The following is a 21,682-nucleotide window of genomic DNA, read 5'->3' as shown; positions in this document are numbered from 1 at the left end:
CAAAATGCTAGGATTATAAGTACGAACCACCACACTCGGCCTAAACATTTCTTGTAAATAGTACCATACAAACTTTTGTGTCTGGCTTCTTTAATTTAGCATAATGTTGTTGCGGTTCATCCAAACTGTAGCATGTATCAGTAGTTTGGTCTTTTTTATGGCTGAATATTCCAGTGTATGGATACGCCACCTTTTGTTATCTGTTCAAGTTTTATTGAAACGACTATCTTTTTGCATTGTATTGCCTTGATACCTTTGTTGGAAATCAACTGACCATAATTTAAATGTTTCTGTTTTATTTTTTTCTTTTTTCTTTTTTCTTTTTTTTTTGAGACAGGGTCTCGCTCTGTCACCCAGGCTGCAGGACAGTGGCACAGTCTCGGCTCACTGCAGCCTCTGCCTCCCAGGCTCAGGTGATCTTCCCATCTCAGCCTCCTGAGAAGCTGGGACTACAGGTGTGTGCCACCATGCCTGGCTAATTTGTTGTATTTTTAGTAGAGACAGGGTTTCTCCATGTTGCCCAGGCTGGTCTCAAACTCCTGGGCTCAAGTGATCTGCCCACCTCAGACTCCCAAAGTGCTGAGATTACAGGTGTGAATAACTAAGTTTTGATATTAAACAGTGTAAGTTCTCTAAATATGATCTTCTTTTAAAAAGTTACTTTGGGTATTCTCAGTCCTTTGCATTTCATATAAGTTTTGGGATCATCTTGTCAGCTTCTATAAAAGCATATATTGGAATTTGTATGGAGAGTGTATTGTCTTGAATCTATAGGTTAATTTGTGGAGACTTGCCATCTTAATATGGATTCTTCTAATCCATGAATATGAAACCTCTTCATTTATTTAGATCTTCTTTAATTTATCTCAGCAATGTTTTGAAGCTTTTTTTTCTTTTTTCTTCTTTTTTGAGACAGGATCTCACTCTGTCACCCAGGCTAGAGTGCAGTGATGCAATCGCAGCTCTCTGCAGTCTCGAGGCTCCAGTCGTCCTCCTACGTCAGCCTCCTGAGTAGCTGGGACTGCAGGTGCACACCGCGATGCCTGGCTGATTTTTGTATTTTTTGTAGAGATGGAGTTTTGCCATGTTGTCCAGGCTGGTCTCGAACTCCTGGGCCACCCACCTCGGCCTCTGAGTGTTGGCATTACAGGCGTGAGCCACCACGCCTGGCCTGAAGTTTTCAACGTAGAGATCTTGCAGTCCTTTTGTTAAATGTATTAACCAGCCTGGCTTTCATCTGTGGAATCTGGAGTGAGTCTGGCCAGCTAATATCTCTGCTGAGTTACAAAAAAAATTTTTTTAAATTGTTTGTTTTAGAGACAAGTCTCACTATATTGCCTAGGCTGGACTTGAACTCCTGAGCTCTAGTGATCTTCCTACCTCAGCCTCTCGAGTAGCTGGGACTGTAGGCATGCACAACTGTGCCTGGCTTTCAGCATAGTATTTTAGGATTCATGTCTGCATCTGTGTAGCCTAGTGGTGAGCCCGTATTTGGGCAGCAGCAGGCTCCATTACTCAATCCCCTTAGGCTTCTGCGCGCTGCCCTGGATCTGTGTGTAGGCTGGAGAGTGCTTTCAGAGTCTGGGCATTTCTCACTTCTTCTTCTGCTCTGACTTTTGCAAGGCCCCCTCTCCTTTCTCCTGCAGATGTGTGGAGTTTCCCAGCAGCCTGGTGTACCTGGGAAGCTTATCTACTCCTACTCCAGTTCTTTCATTTTCAGGGTAGTCTTGTTAAGTTTTAGGCTGTTTTGCCATTTGCCTGTGTGGTAGGCAGAATCATGGCCCTCCAAAGACATCCACGTCCTAATCCCCAAAACTTGTAAGTATGTTAGGTTACACAGCAAGGGGAAGTTAAAGTTGCAGATGGAGTTGAGATGGCTGATCAGCTAACCTTAAAATAGGAAAATTATTTTGGATTATCTCGGTGGGCCCAATGTAATCACAGGTGTCCTTGGAAGTGTAAGAGAGGCTGGATATAGTGGCTCAGGCCTGTAACCTCAGCAGTTTGGGAGGCTAAGGTAGAAGGATCACTTGAGCACAGGAGTTTGAGACCAGCCTGGGCAACATAGGGAGAGCCCCATCTCTGAAAAAACGGAAAAAAAAAAAAAAAAAAAAAAAGCCTGGTGTGGTGGTGTGCATCTGTAGTCCCAACTGCTCGGGAGGCTGAGGTTGGAGAATCACTTGAGACTGGAAGGTTGAGGCTGAAGTGAGCCATGATTTCACCACTTCACTCTAGCCTGGGTGACAGAGAGAGACCCTGTAAGAAAGAAAGAAAGAGAGAAAGGAAGGAAGGAAGGGAAAAGAAAAGAAGTAGCTGGGTGTGGTGGCATACTCCTGTAATCTCAGCTACTCGGGAGGCTGAGGCAGGAGAATCACTTGAACCCAGGAGGCAGAGGTTGCAGTGAGCCAAGATTGTGCCATTGCATTCCAGCCTGGGCAACAGAGCAAGATTCAAAAAAAAAAAAAGAAAGAAAGAAAAAAAAAGAAGTATAATAAGAGGGAAATGTGCCTATGAGAGAATCGTCGGAGAGATACAGTGTTTCTGCCTTAGAAACTGGAGGAAAGGGGGCTGTGAGCCAAGGAATGTGGACAGTCTCTAGCAACTGGAAAAGCAAGGAAATGAATTCTCCCTCAGAGCCCTTGCAAAACCTTGATTTTTCCCAACGAGACCCATTCTGGACTTCTCAAATACAGAACTATGAGGTAACACGTTTCTTTCTGTTGTTTTAGGCCACCGAGTTTGTGGTCATTTGTTAGAGCAGTGGTGGAAAGCTAATACACTCTAATAGAAAAAGCAGCCTCACGCTAGCAAGCATGTAGGTGTTCTCATTTGTTTTCTGCTGTATTTGCTACTTTTACTGGGTTTTTGCCTTTTGTTTTAAATCAAGTCATTTCCCTCTGGCAGCAAAACTGCTGGGTTTCACTGCCAGGCCTGCCCTGGTCAGACTTGTTTGGGGAAGTGGGAAGGAGTAATAGCCTGTGACTAGAAAGCTAAAGACTCCCAGTGTTCATCCTCCAAGTTCCTGCCATTCCTCTGGAGTAACTGCCTCTCAGTTTGTTTGTTTAATGGCTATCCAGCACCACGAAATGGTTAGTTTTGACAATTTTGTCCAGCTTTATGCTAATCTTTTCAGCATAACAGTTCTGTTATCCTTTCATAGCTAAAAGTTTCTTTACCCCATATTAATGGTTTTTTGACTATTTAAATGATATGCAAAATTAACTATGACATAGAGTGTATTTCTTGTATATTCTAGTTGTTGACCATAGTCCAACATGGTACCTAAAGGTTGTTTCATAATCACATGATTGGAAGCTTTATGTGAATTTATCACGAGTTAAAGAACAAGTTTATTATTATATTGTTTCACACTTTTCATTATTCTAATGACTAAATTTAACTATGTTTAATACATTACCATGAGTCGATTCTGTATGCTAAGCATGTTTGAATTCGTGCATTTTATACCACTCTAGTCTATTTGTTCATAAATTGATACTTGTGAACCAGATATGGAGTCTTAAGCTGAGAAAAAAGAACCTTTTATAATAAACAAAGGTTGTGGTTAATTTATATGCTTGACTTTGTGGGGTTTCAAATATGAGCTGCAGATGGCTCGATTTGCCTGACTACGTGAACTACTTGTTGTTTCCCTCTGTAGTCTTGTATTGCTCATTCTTTTCTATATGCTTAAGAAAATTCTATTGTCATCTATTTCTGCATAGCCCAGATCTACCCATTCAAAGTGCCGCTCAAATGTAATACCCATAAATTCTTTCCTAACATCTTGCAGCTGGAAGGAAACTCTACTCTTCCAGGTTTCTTGGGCACAGTACAGCACTTTTATTCATCTTCTACCTTGTATTAGTGTTATTTTTGTCTGTGTCTTTTTTTTTTTTTTTTTTTTGAGATGGAGTCTCCCACTGTCACCCAGGCTGGAGTGCAGTGGCACGATCTCGGTTCACTGCAATCTCCACCTCTCAGATTCAAGTGATTCTCCTGCTTCAGCCTCCTGAGTAGCTGGAATTACAGGCGTATGCCACCATAGTTTGTATTTTTAGTAGAGACAGGGTTTCACCGTGTTGGCCAGGTTGGTCTCGAACTCCTGTCCTCAAGTGCTGTCAATCCCAAAGTGCTGGGATAACAGGAGGGAGCCACTGCACCAGCCTGTTGTCTGTGTCTTAACTCTGCTACTAAGTCGCATTAATCTCGCTAGCAAGGAATTACCATGTTTTGTTTTTTGTGTCCTCCATGAACACAAGATAAGTTTTACCTCTCATCTCTGTAATTACCTAGATTAAATAAGTTCATTTATCTGTGTTCAGCTCTTTACATATTTGGCCATTTCTGCTATTTTCTTGAACTTTGAACATGAGACCATGCTAAACTGGGCCTTAGTTTGACATGAACATCAGCATATATACAGTAAGTCCTCACTTAATGTCAATGATAGATTTTCGGAAACTAACTCTTGGATAAATGATGTATAAGGAAACCAACTTTACCATAGGCCAATGCATATAAACAAGAGTTAAGTTCCTACAGCATAGTTCTAGTCACAAAAAAAAAATCACTGCCAGGCATGGTGGCACATGCCCATAATCCCAGCACTTTGGAGTGCCAAGGCAGGTGGACTGCTTGAGCCCAGGAGTTCAAGACCAGCCTGGGCAACATAGGGAGACCTCACCTCTACAAAAACAAAAATTAGCCAGATGTGGTGACATGCACCTATAGTCCCAGCTACTTGGGAGGTTCAGATGGGAGGATCACTTGAGCCCAGGAAGTTGAGGCTGCAGTGAGCCAAGATCATGCCACCACACTCCAGCCTGGGCAGCTGAGTGAGACTCTGCGTCAAAAAAGAAAAGAAAATTACCACACTTCTAAATGAAGAGCAAACACTTCTAATATTAAACATTGAAATAAATGTGAGCTATTCATACATTTAGAAAGATTAGTAAAAACAAGTAAGATAATTATTTACCCATTTATCCCAGTTCAGGTACGAGGGTGGCTGGAACCTATCCCGGCAGCTCAGGGAGCACAGGGAGATCCAGGCCTGGACAGGATGCATCTTGTCACAGGGCCACTCACATACGCACCCACATTCACACTGGGACAGTTCAGACACACTCATTCACCTGATATGCACACTTCAGGATGTGGGAGGAAAATAGTACCTGAGATACCTGCACACAGACACGAGGAGAACACGTGAACTCGACACAGACAGTGGCCCTCTCCAAGAATCGATTTTTTTTCTTGTGAACATTGCAATGAAACGATGTTGAATGAAATGGTGTTGTTTGAAGATCTGTTGTATTTTCTTAACTGTTATCTTAGAAAATAACACTTAGCTGAAGTTACATGATTGTGTTACATAGGAAACATTAAAAAATGTATGTGCTCATTATCTAAGCATGACTGAATTATGCAAAGAGTTTAATTTCTAATTGTTCTCATGATAATAATCAATTTATCTAATTTCTATGTGATCATTTACCATGAAGATAATTTTAAAATATCTTATGATCCTGTGATTCAGTAAGTAGAACGTTGAGTTGAAAAGGGATTTGGTTTATTATAAAGCAGTTTAAACTCTTATCCTGTGGAATATTTAAAAAATGCAGCTCCCCAGCCTGGCACGGTGGCTCATGCCTGTAATCCCAGCACTATGGGAGGCCGAGGCGGGTGGATCACCTGAGGTCAGGACTTCAAGACCAGCTTGGCCAACATGGTGAAACCCTGTCTCTACTAAAAATACAAAAAAATTAGCTGAGCCTGGTGGCGGGCACCTGTAATCACAGCTACTTCAGGAGGCTGAATCAAGAGAATCACTTGACCCTGAGAGGCAGAGGTTGCAGTGAGCCGAGATTGCACCATTGCACTCCAGCCTGGGTGACAAGAGCGAAACTCTGTCTCAAAAAACCAGACCAAACCAAAACAAAACAAAATGCAGTTCCCCAAATTTTGAGGGACCTTTGGGCTTTTCTTGGTACATTAGTGCCCCCTAGTGTTCTTTGGTAACAATCAGAATACTATAATTTTAAAATACATTGTTTAGTATTTGTTCCTTAGGTAAAAGTACTTTACCTTTCAGATGCAGTTAGAATTCTAAAGTTTTTATGCCTTTTATAATCAAATTAAAATAGGAATATGGTATGGATAATGAATATTTGGATTGTTGCACTGACCTTTTAGCAGAATTGAGAGTACTTTTTTTCAAATTTTTATTTATTTATTTAGATACAGGATCTCACTCTTTCACCCATGCTGGAGTGCAGTGGGGCCCACATAGCTCACTGCAGCCTTAAATACCTGGGCGCAAGAGATCCTTCCATCTGGAACTACAGGCGTGCACCACTGTACCTGGCTAATTTTTACAAATTTTTTGTAGATACAGGGTTTCACTGTGTTGCCCAGGCTGGTCTCGGACCTTAAGCGATCTTCCTACCCCAGCCTCCCAAAGTTCTGGGATCACAGGATCACAGGCATGAGCCATCATGCCCAGCTGAGAATGCTTGTAAAACACATGCATGCTTCCAGAGCCAGGTGTAGTGGCTCACACCTACAATCCCAGCTACTCAGGAGGCAAAGGCAGGAGGATCACTTGCAGTCAGGAATTAGAGGCCAACCTGGGCAACATAACAAGACCCACCCCCCCACACACACCATATCTCTCTCTTTCTCTCTCTGTCTCTTTCTCTGTAGACAGGGGCTCACTCTGTCGCCCAGGCTGGAGTACAGTGGTGCAATCTCAGCTCACCGCAACCTCTACCTCCAGAGCTCAAGCGATCCTCCTGCCTTAGCCTCCCCAGGAATTAGGACTACAGGCGTGTGCCACTGTGCCCAGCTAATTTTCTGTATTTTTTATAGGGACAGGGTTTTGCCATGTTGCCCAGGCTGGTCTGAAACTCCTGGGCTCAAGTGATCCACCTGCCTCAGCCTCCCAAAGTGGTGGGGTTATAGGCGTGAGCCACTGTGCCCAGCCAAGACCCCATCTCTAAAAAACTCAAAGCTGTTACATGGCATGTGCTTGTAGTCCCAGCTACTCTGGTGGCGGAGGCAAGAGGATCACTTGAGCCCCAGGAGTTTGAGGTTGCAGTGAGTGAGCTATGATGGCACCACCGCACTCCAGCTTGGATGACAGAGCAAGACCTTGTCTCTAAAATAGTAAATAAACAAATACAATAAATGCTTCCTACGTTCTGTGTCTCAGAAATTCTCTCTCTCTCTCACCTAACATACAGAATATATGTATAATCCTGGGCTTTAGGATTTCCTGGGAGACCATTTCTCATGTTTATGTATTGAAGGCCTATTGTGTGTCAGGCGATGCCCAGACAACTTGACACGTATTGTTTCATTTGATGGAAAATGACTGTCTCGAAATATCTATGTCATTTGTTCTAGATTGGTTCTCAGGGAAGCCGAGACGGAGATGAGTGGGCAGCAGGTTTATGGAATGCTTGTGGCATCACAGCTGTGGAAGGGGGTGGGGAAGAAGTGGACAGGAGTGGACAAGTAGTGCTGCAGACTCAAGCGATGCCTCAGCCTTCCTGCTGTGTGCGAGGCTTTGTAGAAGAGATGATGCTTCAAAGTTGTCCCTGTTGGGGATGACAGGCCAGGTCTTGACGCCCTGGAACAGTAAGTCATGGATACAGGCTGCTCTGGAAACCCTTGTCCCTGGAGGTCTGAGCCCCTGGATACCATGCCCTTCTTAGACTGGAGTTGCTGCCCTTGTCCATTTACTGTAAAAATTGGACAAGAGAATACCAGGAGACACCTAAGTTTCTCATCTGTATGCTAAACCTGTTCTTCCACGTGCATCCCCATTGCATACAGCCCTACTTTTTTCTGCTGATCAGGTTCAATTACTTCTGCTAAGATGGTGACTATTCTTGCCTGCTGGTCCTTGGACGCAAGGACCCCAATGTTCAGGCAGCCTTTGGTGCCTCTTAGCTTATGAATCAGAGCATTATCTTTAGGTATGGAATAAGCTGCCCCAAAACCTGTTGAAGCCAACCAGCACTGTGCTCCCTTCTATTATGGGAAGTGCAAGATGCAGTAATTTATTCTTTACTTCTGAGGAAGTGTCTTGTCATTGCCCAGACCAGTGAACTTATAAAAATGTACTGACATGGAAAAGCCCCTGAATTCTTCCTAAGTTTTACCTCCCACCCTCTGGATCAGATATGTCTTACCAAGGCTTTGAACATTCTAGCCTCGCAGAAACCTCTTCTCCGGGTTCTGTTAGCATGATGTTATGAAAGGAAAGTAAATTTTGGGACCCCAAACTCATTTAGCCAAAGGGAAAATCAAGCTGGGAACTGGGTCATGCAAACTTGCCTCCCCCTTTTGATTCCTAAATTAGATGGCTACAAGATGAAAAGCTACACACCTCCCCCATATTTTGCTCACAAGGAAATTCCTAGTGAGCAGTGCAAATTGATAGCTTATCTTTACAGGTGCAGTCACCCCGGCCCACCACACACACATGCATATCTGACTATTCCCCACCCCATTTTGTCTGTGTTACGTAGAATGCAGATTCCCTACATTTTTCTTCTGCCCCATTTGTTTATGTCATCTTATGTAAAAAAAAATGCAGATTCATGGAGCCAGACAAAGGCATGACTATTTTTTCCTACCCACCCCTTACCTGAAAATTGTGTACTTCTCAATATCCTGCCCTTTCCCCTTTACATTTGGAGCCCTCAAAAATCATCTTCAGAGAAAGTTGCCTGTCTCCTGGGCATGTGTCCTTAACTTTGGCAAATAAATCTAAAATGTTTGAGACTTGTGTCTCATCATTTTTCTTGATTGACAATGTTATTGGTAAGTGGACCAGTGTGATTTGCTGCCGGATTCCCAGAAGGCATGAGGCAAGCTGTACATGTATACTCTTGTCCATGTGAATCCAAACTGTCTTTGATGTTTTTCCTAATAGGCATAGAAAAGGTACATTTGCCCTATCAGTTGCTGCATACCATGTACCTGAGGTGGCAGAGTGGCTATAATTGGGGCACTATTTGGTTGCGTTTGTGGAAGTTCACTGTCATCCTCCACATTCCATCTGGGTTTTATACTGACAGATGAGTGAATTAAATGGAAGTATGATGGGGCCATGGCCCCTGCATTCTCTTAGGTTTTTAAGGGTGGCACTGATTTCTGCCATCCTTCCCATATGGGCTATTGGTTTTGATACGTCTTGGCCATGGCTGGGGGTGGGTAGCCACTTGTATTTGGCTCCTATACAACAGAGCAAGGAGGCAATGTGAGGGTTGCGCCAACAACTAAGTGTGTCTATTCCAATTTCATATTCAGGGACTGGGAGAATGTCCACTAGGTGTATTTCTGGACCCAACCAGCGCGTGCACCGCGAGCCAGAGCTCAGCCAGGGGAAAATCTCACTCCCACGCATGCCCCCTTTCTAACACAGGGGGCTCTGATCCTTTGGATCGCTTGGTGTCAGTGCCAGCTCGGACCTTAGATCTAACAGCTTGTGAAATGTCTTGGTGTGCCCCTTTCCCCATTGCCCAGTTTCTTGAGTAAATGATCATTGGTCTCTTTGGGAATGGTCTGGAGAATTCATGACAGTGCATGTTTGCTTTGGTGCTGCAGTCTTTCCCTGGAGGATCTGGCCTCTCCTTCAGTAAATAGCTCTGTGTCCAAAGTTGACTCAGGTCCAGAAGCTGGACAAGGCATCATAACCTTTTTTTTTTTTCCTTCATCTTTTGAGAGGGAGTCTTGCCCTGTTGCCCAGGCTGGAGTGCAGTGGTGCTGTCTCACCTTACTGCAACCTCTGCCTCCCAGCTTCAAGCAATTCTCCTGGCTCAGCCTCCCAAGTAGCTGGGATTACAAGTGTGTGCCACCACGCCTGGCTAATATTTCTTTTTCTTTTCTTTTCTTTTTTTTTTTTTTGAGACAGAGTCTAGCTCTGTCGCTCAGGCTGGAATGCAGTGGCGTGATCTCAGCTCACTGCAACCTTTGTGTCCCGGGTTCAAGCAATTCTTCTGCCTCAGTCCCTGAGTAGCTGGGATTATAGGCTCACACCACCACGCCTGGCTAATACTTGTATTTGTAGTAGAGACAGGGTTTCACCATGTTGGCCAGGCTGGTCTCAAACTCCTGATCTCAGGTGATCTGCCTGCCTCGGCCTTCCAAAGTGCTGGGATTACAAGCGTGTGCCACCGCGCCTGGCTGGTATGACTTTTAATGGGGAGACTCTCTTCTGCTTCTGACCTTTCACCATTGATATCTTTTGGTGGTACAGATTGAGTTGTACTGGGATGGGTCCTAGCATCAGGGAAAAAGAAATCGTCCCCAGTAAGAGATGTCAAGAGGCCAGAAGTGCCATGGAAGACAGGTTTTTGTTGTTGTTGTTTTTTGTTTGGAGATGGAGTCTCACCCTGTTGCCCACGCTGGCTGGAGTGCAATGGTGCAATGTCAGCTCACTGCAACCTCTGCCTCCTGCATTCAAATGATCTCCTGCCTCACCCTCCCGAGTAGCTGGGATTACAGGTGGCTGCCACCATGCCCAGCTATTATTTGTATTTTTAGTAGACACGGGGTTTCACCATGTTGGCCAGACTGGTCTCAAATTCCTGACCTTGTGATCCTCCTGCCTCGGCCTCCCAAAGTGCTGGGGTTACAGGCATGAGCCAGTGCACCCAGCCTGGAAGGCAGGTTTTTAATAAGTGGGCATGCTAGACTGGATATAGTATGAAGTCCAGAAAACATTCCGGGTAATTAAATTCCATGGAAGGGCCTAGAGGACACATCATTTACCAAAGCAGAAGAAATTGCTGGTGAGAAAGGCACCAGCCTCACTGAGAAGCTCCCTAGCAATTCCCCTCCATGGTCTAGGGCTGCTGTGAGAATGCCACTGTGAACCTGAGTTCACTGACAGCAAGGGGTGGTGTGGGGAAAGTGATTAGACCCCAAGGCAGTAAAAGCCAGGAGAGGCAGCACTTAACCATCAGGAGCCGAGGGGCACAGTTACGGTAATGAGTGGCAGGTTCAGAGGGGGAACAGCGGGAGGGCTGACCTGCAGAGTTAAGGAAACAGTTCATAGAGCCCAGCATTCCGAAGGGCGAAGTTAGATGGACAAATGGTAGCAGATACTACTTTCATCATCTTTTTCTTTTCTTTTTTTTTTGGTAGATTGAGAAACTGCTGCCTCGTACTACACTGATGTCATTATACAGCTAATGGATGCTCAGTTCTGTTTCTTCTTTTTTCTCTCCTTTTTCTCTTAGAGTTTGGCTGATTTCTGCTGACTTGTCTTCAATTTGACTGAACGTTCCTCAGTGGTGCTCTGATGTCTACTGATGAGCCCATTGAAGGCATCCTTTATCTCTGTTGCTATGATTAGTTGTTGCTATGGCTACTTCCAGTGCACCTCAGGCTTCACCTTCCTTCCGTTTCCAAATTTGGTATTGCCTCTGCAGAGGGCACAAGCTGATTCGCTGGGAGATGGTTCCCCTGTGTTTCTGCTTCACCCTCAGCCTTAGGCCTGCCTTGTGTGCCTCAGTGGTTCTCTCCACACTTTGGCTTCTGCCCACTACGAGACCGCTGTTGCCTATTCTCAGTACTTGCTAGTCTTGGGGTAGAAGTAGAGGATGTGGGCTGGGGGTTCTCTGTTGTCTGGGTCCAGCCTCCATCCTAGACCTGTGTCCTTGCTTAAGGGGCAGGAGTCCTTGAGATGGTTCTTTACCACTTCCAGAGGCACCTACTTTTAATAGTATTAGCTTTTACTTGAGTTTTTTTTTTTTTAACCTCCTGTTTATAGGTAACATATTGATGCCACTAATTGTTGTTTTGTTTTTCTGTTGGCTTATCTCTGGAAGATAAGCATTTTGTTCTGCTCTTTGTCTCTCCCATTCTTTTTGTTTGTTTGTTTGTGAGACACGGTCTCACTCTGTCACCCAGGCTGGAGTGCAGTGGCACAATCACGGCTCCCTGCAGCCTCGACCTCCTGGGCTCAAGCAATCCTCTGACCTTAGCCTCATAGCTAGGACTACAGGCTCATGCCACCATGCCCGCCTAATTTATATACTTTTTGTAGAGACGAGGTTTCGCCATGTTGCCCAGGCTGGTCTTGAACTGCTGGGCACAAGTGATCCCTGCCTGAGCCTCCCATAGTGCTGGGATTACAGGCGTGAGCCACCGTGTCCGGCCTGTTTCTCCCATTCTTAATTCTTGCCAAAGCCACTTCACCTTTTTCATTGTCTTAACCTATTACTAGATTTTGGTTAAATAATTGAGTTTATATTATTCTGACTGTGCTAGCTTGAGCCACTTAGGATCCTATGTTTGTTTGTTTGTTTTGTTATGACTCCTTATTTTTTCTGGAGTTAACAATTGCAGGCTGGGCACGGTGACTCGTCCTATAATCCCAGCACTTTGGGAGGCTGAGATGGGCCGATCACCTGGGGTCAGGAGTTCCAGACTAGCCTGGCCAACATGGTGAAACCCCATCTCTACTAAAAATGCAAAAATTAGCTGGGCGTGGTGGCATGCACCTGTGATCCCAGCTACTCAGGGGGCTGGGGCAGGAGAATTGCTTGAGTCCAGGCAGTGGAGGTTGCAGTGAGCTGAGATCACGCCATTGCACTCCAGCCTAGGCGACAAGAGCACAACTCCATCTCAAAAACAAAAACAGAAACAGACAAACAACAACAAAAAAACAATTGCACAATTGCATGGGGTTTCTTCGTTTAGTTCTTTTCCTCGTCACATAATTCTGAAGTCTTTGTAAGACCTCCAAAGATCTTTTTATTGTCTTTTACTATGATCATGTATGTCATGTAATTACCACTTCTGGGAGCCGCTCTCCTGATTTTTTTATGTCTTTTTTTTTTTTTTTTTTCTTTTTCTTGAGACGGAGTCTTCTCTCTTGCCCAGGCTGGAGTGCGGTGGCGTGATCTTAGCTCACTGCAACCTCCGCCTCCCAGGTTCGAAGGATTCTCCTACTTCAGCCTCCTGAGTAGCTGGGATTATAGGTGTGTGTCACTACACTCAGCTCATTTTTCCATTTTTCAGTAGAGACGGGGTTTCGCCATGTTGGCCAGTCTGGTCTCCACCTCCTGATCTTAAGTGATCTGCCCACCTTGGCCTCCCAAAGTGCTGGGATTATAAGCGTGAGCCACCGTGCCCAGCCTCATTTTTTATGTCTTCTTGCTCTACCTGGACTAGTTGGCCTCCAGAGCTGTACACATGGTGGTCATTCTGGAGCTTATGTCTCAGTCATTGTGGGAATTCTCTTCACCACTTTCTGATGTTGGATTTCCTGTTTTCTGGGTCCCGTGTCTTCCTCCATCTTGATTTGTCTGTCATTTAGTGGAACACAGCCTTCAGGAACTGCTTGAGAAAGGTTGCATGGGAAATAAGTTTTTTGAGAATTCATATGTCTGGAAATGCCTTTGTATATGAGTGATAGTTTGGCTATGTGTAGATTTCTAGGCTGGAAATCACTTTCTCTCAGAATTTTGGAGGTATTGTGTCACCATCTTCTAGCTTTTAGTGTTGTTGTTGAGAAGTCTAGAGCTATTCTGATTCCTGGTCCTGTGTGTGTGACCTGATTATTATTTAATCACTGGAAGTATATAAATTAAAATTAGAATGACAGGCTGGGCTCAGTGGCTCATGCCTGTAATAGCAGTGCTTTGGGAGGCTGAGGAGGGAGGATCACTTTAGGCCAGGAGTTTGAGGCCAGCCTGGGCAACATAGTGAGACTCCTTCTCTATCCACCCCCGCCCCCCAAAAAAGAATGACAGATAACCTAATACAACAGTGACTTACAAAAAAGTTAGTTTATTTCTCTGTAACCTAAAAGTCTAGATAAGTGGTCTTAGGCAGGTGGCAAATACTCAAATACTCAGATTTCTTCTGTCTTAATGTTCTACAATGTGTGACTTTGACCATATCATCCCAATTGGGAGCATCCCAATCCCAGGAAGCAGGGTAGGGGGAGCAAAAAAGGGACAAAGAATATATACAAACTGCCCCTTCTAGAAGATTCCCAGAGGCTGTTATATGAGACTTCTGCTTAATCCCATTGACTGAAATATTCATGGCCACACTAGCTAAAGGGTAGCAAGGAAATGTAGGCTTTATTCTTGGTGGCTATCTGCCAAGCTAAAAAATGTCATTAGGGGTCAGATGGGATCTTCCCTTTACCCTTGGTGTCCTAGAATTTTACTGTGTTTACCTTTAGACTTTTAAACCTGTGAATTAGGTTTCCATTGCTGCATAACAAATTGCCATAAACTTAGAGGCTTAAATCAACACCCATTTATTATTTCACGATTCTGAAGGTCAGAATTCCAAGCACACAGCCTAACTGGATTCTCTGCTCAGGGACCGAGAAGACTGAAATTAAGGTGTCAGCTAAACTCTGTTCTCATCTGTGGTTGGGGGCTTTTTGCAAGTACACGCAGGTTGTTGGCAGAGTTCACTGTTTTTTTTTTTTTGTTTTTTTTTTTTTGCCAGGGATCACTCTCAGCTTTTACAGGCCACCCTCAAATCATGGCCACACAGCCGTGTCTGGACTTACTCATGCTTCTCATCTCTTTGCCGGGAAGAGGCTAGCCCCTTTTGAGGGCTCACTTCAATAGGTCGTGTCTACCTAGGATAATATTTGTTTCTTAAGGTTGACTGTGCTATATAACAAAATCTAACCAGGGAGATGTCTTCAAGTCTATCTTCTAGTCTTTCTATTGCATATTTTATTTCTGCTGTTATTTTTCCTGGTTAAGAATATTAACTTTTTGACTGGATGTTCTTTTTTTAATAGCATCCAATCTTGGTTAATGAAGAAATATCTCATTTCTCTGAGGATATTATAGTTCTTTTAAAGGTTTTCTTCCAGATTTTCATGTCTTTCAAACTTTTTTTTTCTTGTCTGTCTGGATCTTTCTCCTTTGTGCTGGTCATATGTCAGATCTCAGGTTGTAATTGGCTACTGATTCATATTTAATACTGACACTTTTCAAAGCCTATAGAAGTTATGACAGCATGAGTAAGACTTTTTTTTTCTTTGAGACAGCGTCTTACTCTGTCTCTCAGGCTGGATGGCAGTAGTGTGATTACAGCTAACTGCAGCCTTGACCTCCTGGGCTCAAGTGAACCTCCCACCTCAGCCTCCCAAATAGCTAGGACTGCAAGTGTGCACCACCATACCTGGCTGATTTTTAAATTTGTTGTAGAGAAAGGGTTTTGCCATGTTGCCTAGGTTGGTCTTGAACTCCTCGGCTCACACAATCCCAGACCTCAATCTCCCCAAGTGCTGGGATTATAGGTGTGAGCCACCGCACCTGACGGTGAGTGAAACTTACTGACTGTTGGGCTTCATCATGTGGTGAACTTTGTTCAATATATATAGTAGACTGTGGTGTTTCTTTTACCTTTTTGAAGGTTTTTTAATTTCTTTCTTTTTTGAGACAGAGTGTCAGTCTGTCACCCAGGCTGGAGTGCTGTGGTGCGATCTTGGCTCACTGCAACCTCTGCCTCCCAGGTTGAAACGATTCTTCTGCCTCAGTCTCCCCAGTAGCTGGGATTACAGGTGCGCGTCACCATGCCCAGCTAACTTTTTATATTTTTAGTAGAGATGGAGTTTCACCGTGTTGGCCAGGCAGATCTCGAACTCCTGACCTCAAGTGATCCACCTACCTCAGCCTCCCAAAGTGCTGGGATTACAGGCGTGAGCCAGCATGCCTGGCCTGAAGGTGTTTTTATGTATTATATAAAGCATATTAACCTCTGTGCCTCAGGTTCCATATCTTTAAAAAGAGGTGTAATAATAATACCTACCTTGTATGATTTTTGTGAAGATTAAAACGAGTTTAATAAAAGTGAAACTTTAGAACAGTGTCTGATACAAGTAAAAGTTAATTAAATATTGGGTATTATTATATGTACTTAGAAATAATTATTTAAGTCTTTAATCTGGCCTTAAACTTGATTATATCTTTGATTTTTCTCGGGAAAGAACTAATATATCATCTTTTAAGTGGATATATATTTATTGTTGATGATTTTCAACAGAAATTTGGGTTTTAGGGGATACTTTCTTTATTTGCCAAAGTCTAGGGAGTTGTATTTCCACACATATGGGCACTGGATTAAAACTTACCCTTTCAGGTAACCATCTTTTGGTAGCTGAGTTTTTAAATGTTTTAACACATTATCCTGCCCTCTCTATAACAGTATATCAACATGATGAAACCTCAAAAAGGTGTTCTGATATGTCTTTGGTGTTGTATTAATATGAGTTGTATGGCTCATTATTTAAATAGTTTTTTTGAACCTCTCTTTATACCTTTATAGTCTCTAGGAGTTCAATAAGCATAATTCTTTTTTTTTTTTTTTTTTTTTTTAAGATGGAGTGTCGCTCTGTTGGCCAGGATGGAGTGCAGTGGCATGATCTCAGCTCACTGCAACCTCCACCTCCTGCGTTCAAGTGATTCTCCTGCTCACCCTCCCGAGTAGCTGGGATTACAGACACGCACTACCATGCCCGGCTAATTTTTGTATTTTTAGTAGAGACGGGGTTTCGCTATATTGGCCAGACTGGTCTTGAACTTCTGACCTCATGATCTGCCTGCCTCAGCCTCCCGAAGTGCTCGGATTACAGGCGAAAGCCACTGCACCTGGCCCAATAAGCATGATTTTAAGAAATTATTTCTCCTTTCTAATCTTGAAACCTGAAGCCTGCATTAAGAAATTGCTTTACGGCCAGGCGCCGTGGCTTATGTCTGTAATTCCAGCACTTTGAGAGGCCAAGACGGGTGGCTCACCTGAGGTCAGGAGTTCAAGACCAGCCTGGCTAACATGGTGAAACCCCATCCCTACTAAAAACACAAAAATTAGCTGGGTGTGGTGGCGGGCGTCTGTAATCCCAGCTACTTGGAAGGTAGAAGGCTGAGGCAGGAGAATTGCTTGAACCTGGGAGGCAGAGGTTGCAGTGAGCCAAGATCTCGCCACAGCACTCCAGCCTGGGTGACAGAGCGAGACTCCGTCTCAAAAAAAAAAAAAAAAAAAAAAAGAAATTGCTTTACAAGAGGTAAAACTTTTCATGTGGTATTTCTGTTGAAGGTAGATAATTTTACAGAGACATTATCTTTCAAAATCAGTACGGGAGTGTTCATAGCAGCATAATTCCTAACAGTTAAAAAGGAGAGGCTGAGTTTGGTGGTTCATGCCTGTAATCTCGACACTTTGGGAGGCCAAGGCAGGAAGATTGCTTGAGGCCAGGAGTCCAAGATTAGCCTGGGAAACATAGCAAGACCCTGTCTCTACAAAACATGAAAAAAAAAAAAAAAAAAAAAGCTGGGCACAGTGGCATGGGCCTGCCGTAGTCCCAGCACTTTGGGAGGCTGAGCTTGAAAGATCTGTTGAGCCAGGAGTTTGAGGGTGCAGTGACTATGATTATGCCACTGCACTCCAGCCTGGGCAACAGCGTGAAACCCTGTCTCTACCGAAAATAAATAAAAATAAATAAAAAGTAGAAATAACTCAAATACTCATTAGTTAATTAATAAACGTGGTATATTCATGCACTGGAGTATTATTCAGAAATCAAGAGAATGAAGTACTGATACACGCCAAAACATAAAAGAACCTTAAGAACTTGCTGACTGAAAGAAGCCAGACACAAAAAGCCACGTATTGTTTGATTTATTTATAGAAATGTCCAGAATAGGCAAATCCATAGAGACTGAAAGTAGATTAGTGGTTACTAGGGGATTATGAGGAGAGGAAATAGGCAGTGATTATTAACAGATATGGGGTTTCTTTTTGGAGTGATGAAACGTTCTGAAATTAGATAGTGATGATGTACAACTCTATGAATATATTCAAAGCCACAGACTTGTGCACTTTTAGCAGGGTGAAGTTTATGGTATGTGAATTACATCTCATTAAAGCTGTTATTTTTTTAACAAATAATCTGGGCATGAGGATTTTTCTCTAAGTATTTCATCTGAGATGACTTGTGTGATGGTGACAGCAATATAATGGCGCAATAAGGAAACGACCGACTGCTGAGCGGAAAGTGGAGCTGGGGTGATTTGGGAGCGTGATTCATGGCTGTGTTCACGTTGTTCTTTGCTCTCACCCTTGTGGCGCCGCTGGTCCAAACATACTCTGTGGCGCTGTTAAAAAATAAAAGTATCATGCTTAAAGTGAATACTTTACTCCTCTGACTTTTTAGTAGTTAGTTGTCAAATTGGCCGAAGTGCTGTCTTAGCCAGGGATATTTTCAGTAAAACATCTTTATTCAGGAAAAAAGTAATGAAAAACAAATAGCATTGCTCTAGGTGCAGGGAGTGTAGCAGTAAACAAGAGACCAAATCCCTTTTTTCATCAAAGAGGAGCAAACAATACAGGCATTTAGAAGTGCTATGAAAATTAGTAAGGTAAGGGGATGAGAGATTGGGAGTGGATAATGCTACTTTAGACAGTGAGTGAGGAAGCCTTCTCTGAGGAGGATGCTTGCATTAAAAAATATATGTATCTACATCTCCTTTATCAATTTCCTTTTTTTTTTTTTTTGAGATGGAGTCTCGCTTTGTTGCCCAGGCTGGAGTGCAATGGGACAATCTCAGCTCATTGCAACCTCCGCCTCCTGGGCTCAAGCAATTCTTCTACCTCAGCCTCGCAAATAGTTGGCACTATAGGTTCATGCCACTACGCCCGGCTGATTTTTGTATTTTTAATAGAGATGGGGTTTCGCCATGTTGGCTAGACTGGTCTTGAACTCCTGATATCAAGTGATTCGCCCACCTTGGCCTCTCAAAGTGCTGGGATTACAGGCGTGAGTCACTGTGCCTGGTCTTTCAAATTCCTTAACACCTGATTAATCTGACCCTTTCTAGTCTGAGTCTTGGCTCTCCCAGTTAACTGAATTTTTTCCCAAAGGTCGGCAGTGGTTTACATACTTTAAGAGTTTCTGTTTTCTTACTTTTCCATAGCTACACTTTAACGGGCTGACTACTTCTCTGGGAGGAGGCATGCTGCAGTTTATTTCTCTGGCTGCTTTTATGATTCCTGCCTTTTTATTTTATTTTTTTTTTTTTTGTCCTTTCATTATAGATTTTATTTTTATTTTTATTTTTATTTTTTTTAAACATTCTTCTCAGCTAGGTGCAGTGGCTCACGCCTGTAGTCCCAGCACTTCGGGAGGCCGAGGTGGGCAGATCACTTGAGCTCAGGGGTTTGAGACCAGCCTGGGCAACATGGCAAAACCCTGTCTCGACAAAAAAAATGCAAAAATTAACCAGGCATGGTGGCACACGCCTGTAGTCCCAGCTACTCGGGAGGCTGAGGTGGGAGGATCACTTGAGCCCAGGAGGTCAAGGCTGCCGTAAGCCGAGGTCGTGCCACTGTATTCTAGCCTGGTTGACAAAGTTAGACCCTGTCTCCCCTCAAGAAAACAAAAACAAAAAGACAAAAAATCCCCCACATTCCCTCTTCTCTTGAAACTTTCCCCCTCAACAAACCAATCTACTCTGTGGCTTTATTTTCTCCTCCTGGGGTTCACTGGACATCGGCACTTTGACCTCATGCTCTGCTCTAGGCATCCAGGTCCTCTGCTCTGCTGCATGCTGGGCGTCCCTCGCTGCCCCTCGGGCATCTGAAACTTCATGCACCCAAAATGGGCCTCATCTTCCTCCAGCACCTGCTCCCTACACAATATTTGAGTTGGTCTTTGAATAGTTTTCATTGAAAATCCTCCTTTCTGCTATCTCCACTGGAGAACGTACCCATTGTGTTTAACCTAGACTGCTTATTTTATTTTATCTTTTTTTGAGACAGAATCTTGCTCTGTCGCCCAGGCTGGAGTGCAGTGGCACAATCTCTGCTCACTGCAACCTCTGCCTCCCGGGTTCAAGGGATTCTTGTGCCTCAGTCTCCTGAGTAGCTGCTGGGACTACCAGCATATGCCACCATGCCCGGCTAATTTCTGTATTTTTGGTAGAGACCACGTTTCACCATGTTGGCCAGGCTGGTCTCGAACTCCTGGCCTCAAGTGATCCGTCTGCCTTGGCCTCCCAAAGTGCTGGGATTACCTTTGTGGACTTATTGACCATTTGTACATCTTCTTTGGAGAAATGTCTCTTCAAGTCCTTTGCCCATTTTTTAATCTGGTTATTTGTTTTGTTTTTGAGTTTTAGACATTCTCTACATATTCTGTATATAAATCCCTTGTCAGATACATGATTCGCAGGTATTTTTTCCTGTTCTCTGGGTTTCCTTTTTCTCTCTTGATACGGCCCTTTGATGTACAAAGTTTCAAAGTTTGATGAGGTTTTTCATTTTTCGCCTGTGCTTTTGGTGTCGTATGCAAGAAATCATTGCTAAATCAGGTCTTATGAAGCTTTCTTGGTATTTTTTCTTCTAATAATTTTAATAGTTTTAGTTTTGACATATTTGACCTGTATCGAGTTAGTTTTTGTATATGGTATAAGGTATGTGTTTAACTTCATTCTCCTGCATGTGGATATTCAATTTTCCCAGTTCCATGTTTTGAAAAGACTGTCTTTTCTGCATTGAACTGTCTTGGCACTTACGTCAAAAATCATTTGACCATATATCTGAGAGTTTATTTCTGGGCTCCCTATTCTGTTCTGTTGGTCTGTGTGTCTGTCTTTATGCCAGTACCACGTTGTTTGGATTATGGTAGCTCTGTAGTTAGTTTTGAAGTCAAGATGTATCTCTAACTTTGTTCTTCTCTTAAATATTATTTTGGCTTTTTGGGGTCCTTTGAAATTCCACATGAATTTTAGGATGGGATTTTCTGTCTCTGTAAAAATGTCGTTAGTATTTGATAGGGTTTGCATTGAATCTGTAGATAGCTTTGGGTAGTATTCTCCTCTTAACAATATTGAGTCTTTCCATCCCTGATCACACGATGTTTTCCCATTTATTTATGTCATTTTAAATTTCTTTCAGCAGTGTTTTGTGCTGAGTCTTTTGTGTATAAGCCTTTTGTCTTCATGGTTAAGTTTATTCCTAAGCATTTTATTCTTTTTGATGCTACTATAAATAGAATTGTTTTTCTTAGTTTCCCTTTTTGGATTGTTCATTGTTGTCTTTGCCCATTTGTAATTGGGTTGTCTTTTTATTGTTGAGGTGTAAATGTTCTTTATATATTCTGGATACAAGTCAAGAAACTTGTATTTATAAATTTTTTTCTTATTCTGTGGGTTGCTCTACTTACTTTAATTAATATGAACTATTTAGGTAAAGCATGAAAATGTGAATCCCAAAATGTTACCTTTAAGATGATAGAAAATGTTAAGATATTTTATAAGAATTCACTTTATTAAGATATTAGGAGATTTAAAAAAACAATTTTCCTATTTTTAAGATGTGTTAGTACATTTTATAGAATAATACTCAAATATGAAAAATGTGTTTGTAAACACTATGTACTGTACTGGGAAATGTAGGTATAAAACAATTGTGGCATATAAGTAAAATTATGTTACAAAACCTCAAATTTTGCATAGGGAAATTGATTAAGAAATACACCAAAATGTTTATAGTGGTCATAAAATGATAAGAATAATAAGTATATGTATTTTTTGCCTGTTTATGTTTTTTAGATTTTATTTAAGCATTTTTTGCTATGAAAACATTCTAAAAGAATGTAGGAAATGTATGTTATGGCCCAAAG

General features: G+C 42.8%; 1 protein-coding gene across 7 annotated transcripts in view; it reads left to right on the top strand.

Moving 5' to 3' along the window:
• Nucleotides 1–21,682, top strand: part of OSBPL1A (oxysterol binding protein like 1A) — a 234,336-nt gene that overhangs the window by 32,194 nt on the left and 180,460 nt on the right. The window lies entirely within an intron of this gene.

Source organism: Rhinopithecus roxellana, chromosome 21 (genome assembly GCF_007565055.1).
Source record: "Rhinopithecus roxellana isolate Shanxi Qingling chromosome 21, ASM756505v1, whole genome shotgun sequence".
Lineage (NCBI taxonomy): Eukaryota > Metazoa > Chordata > Mammalia > Primates > Cercopithecidae > Rhinopithecus > Rhinopithecus roxellana.
The sequence above is the reverse complement of the archived record's forward strand: the minus strand, read 5'-3'. Positions and strand labels throughout refer to the sequence as shown.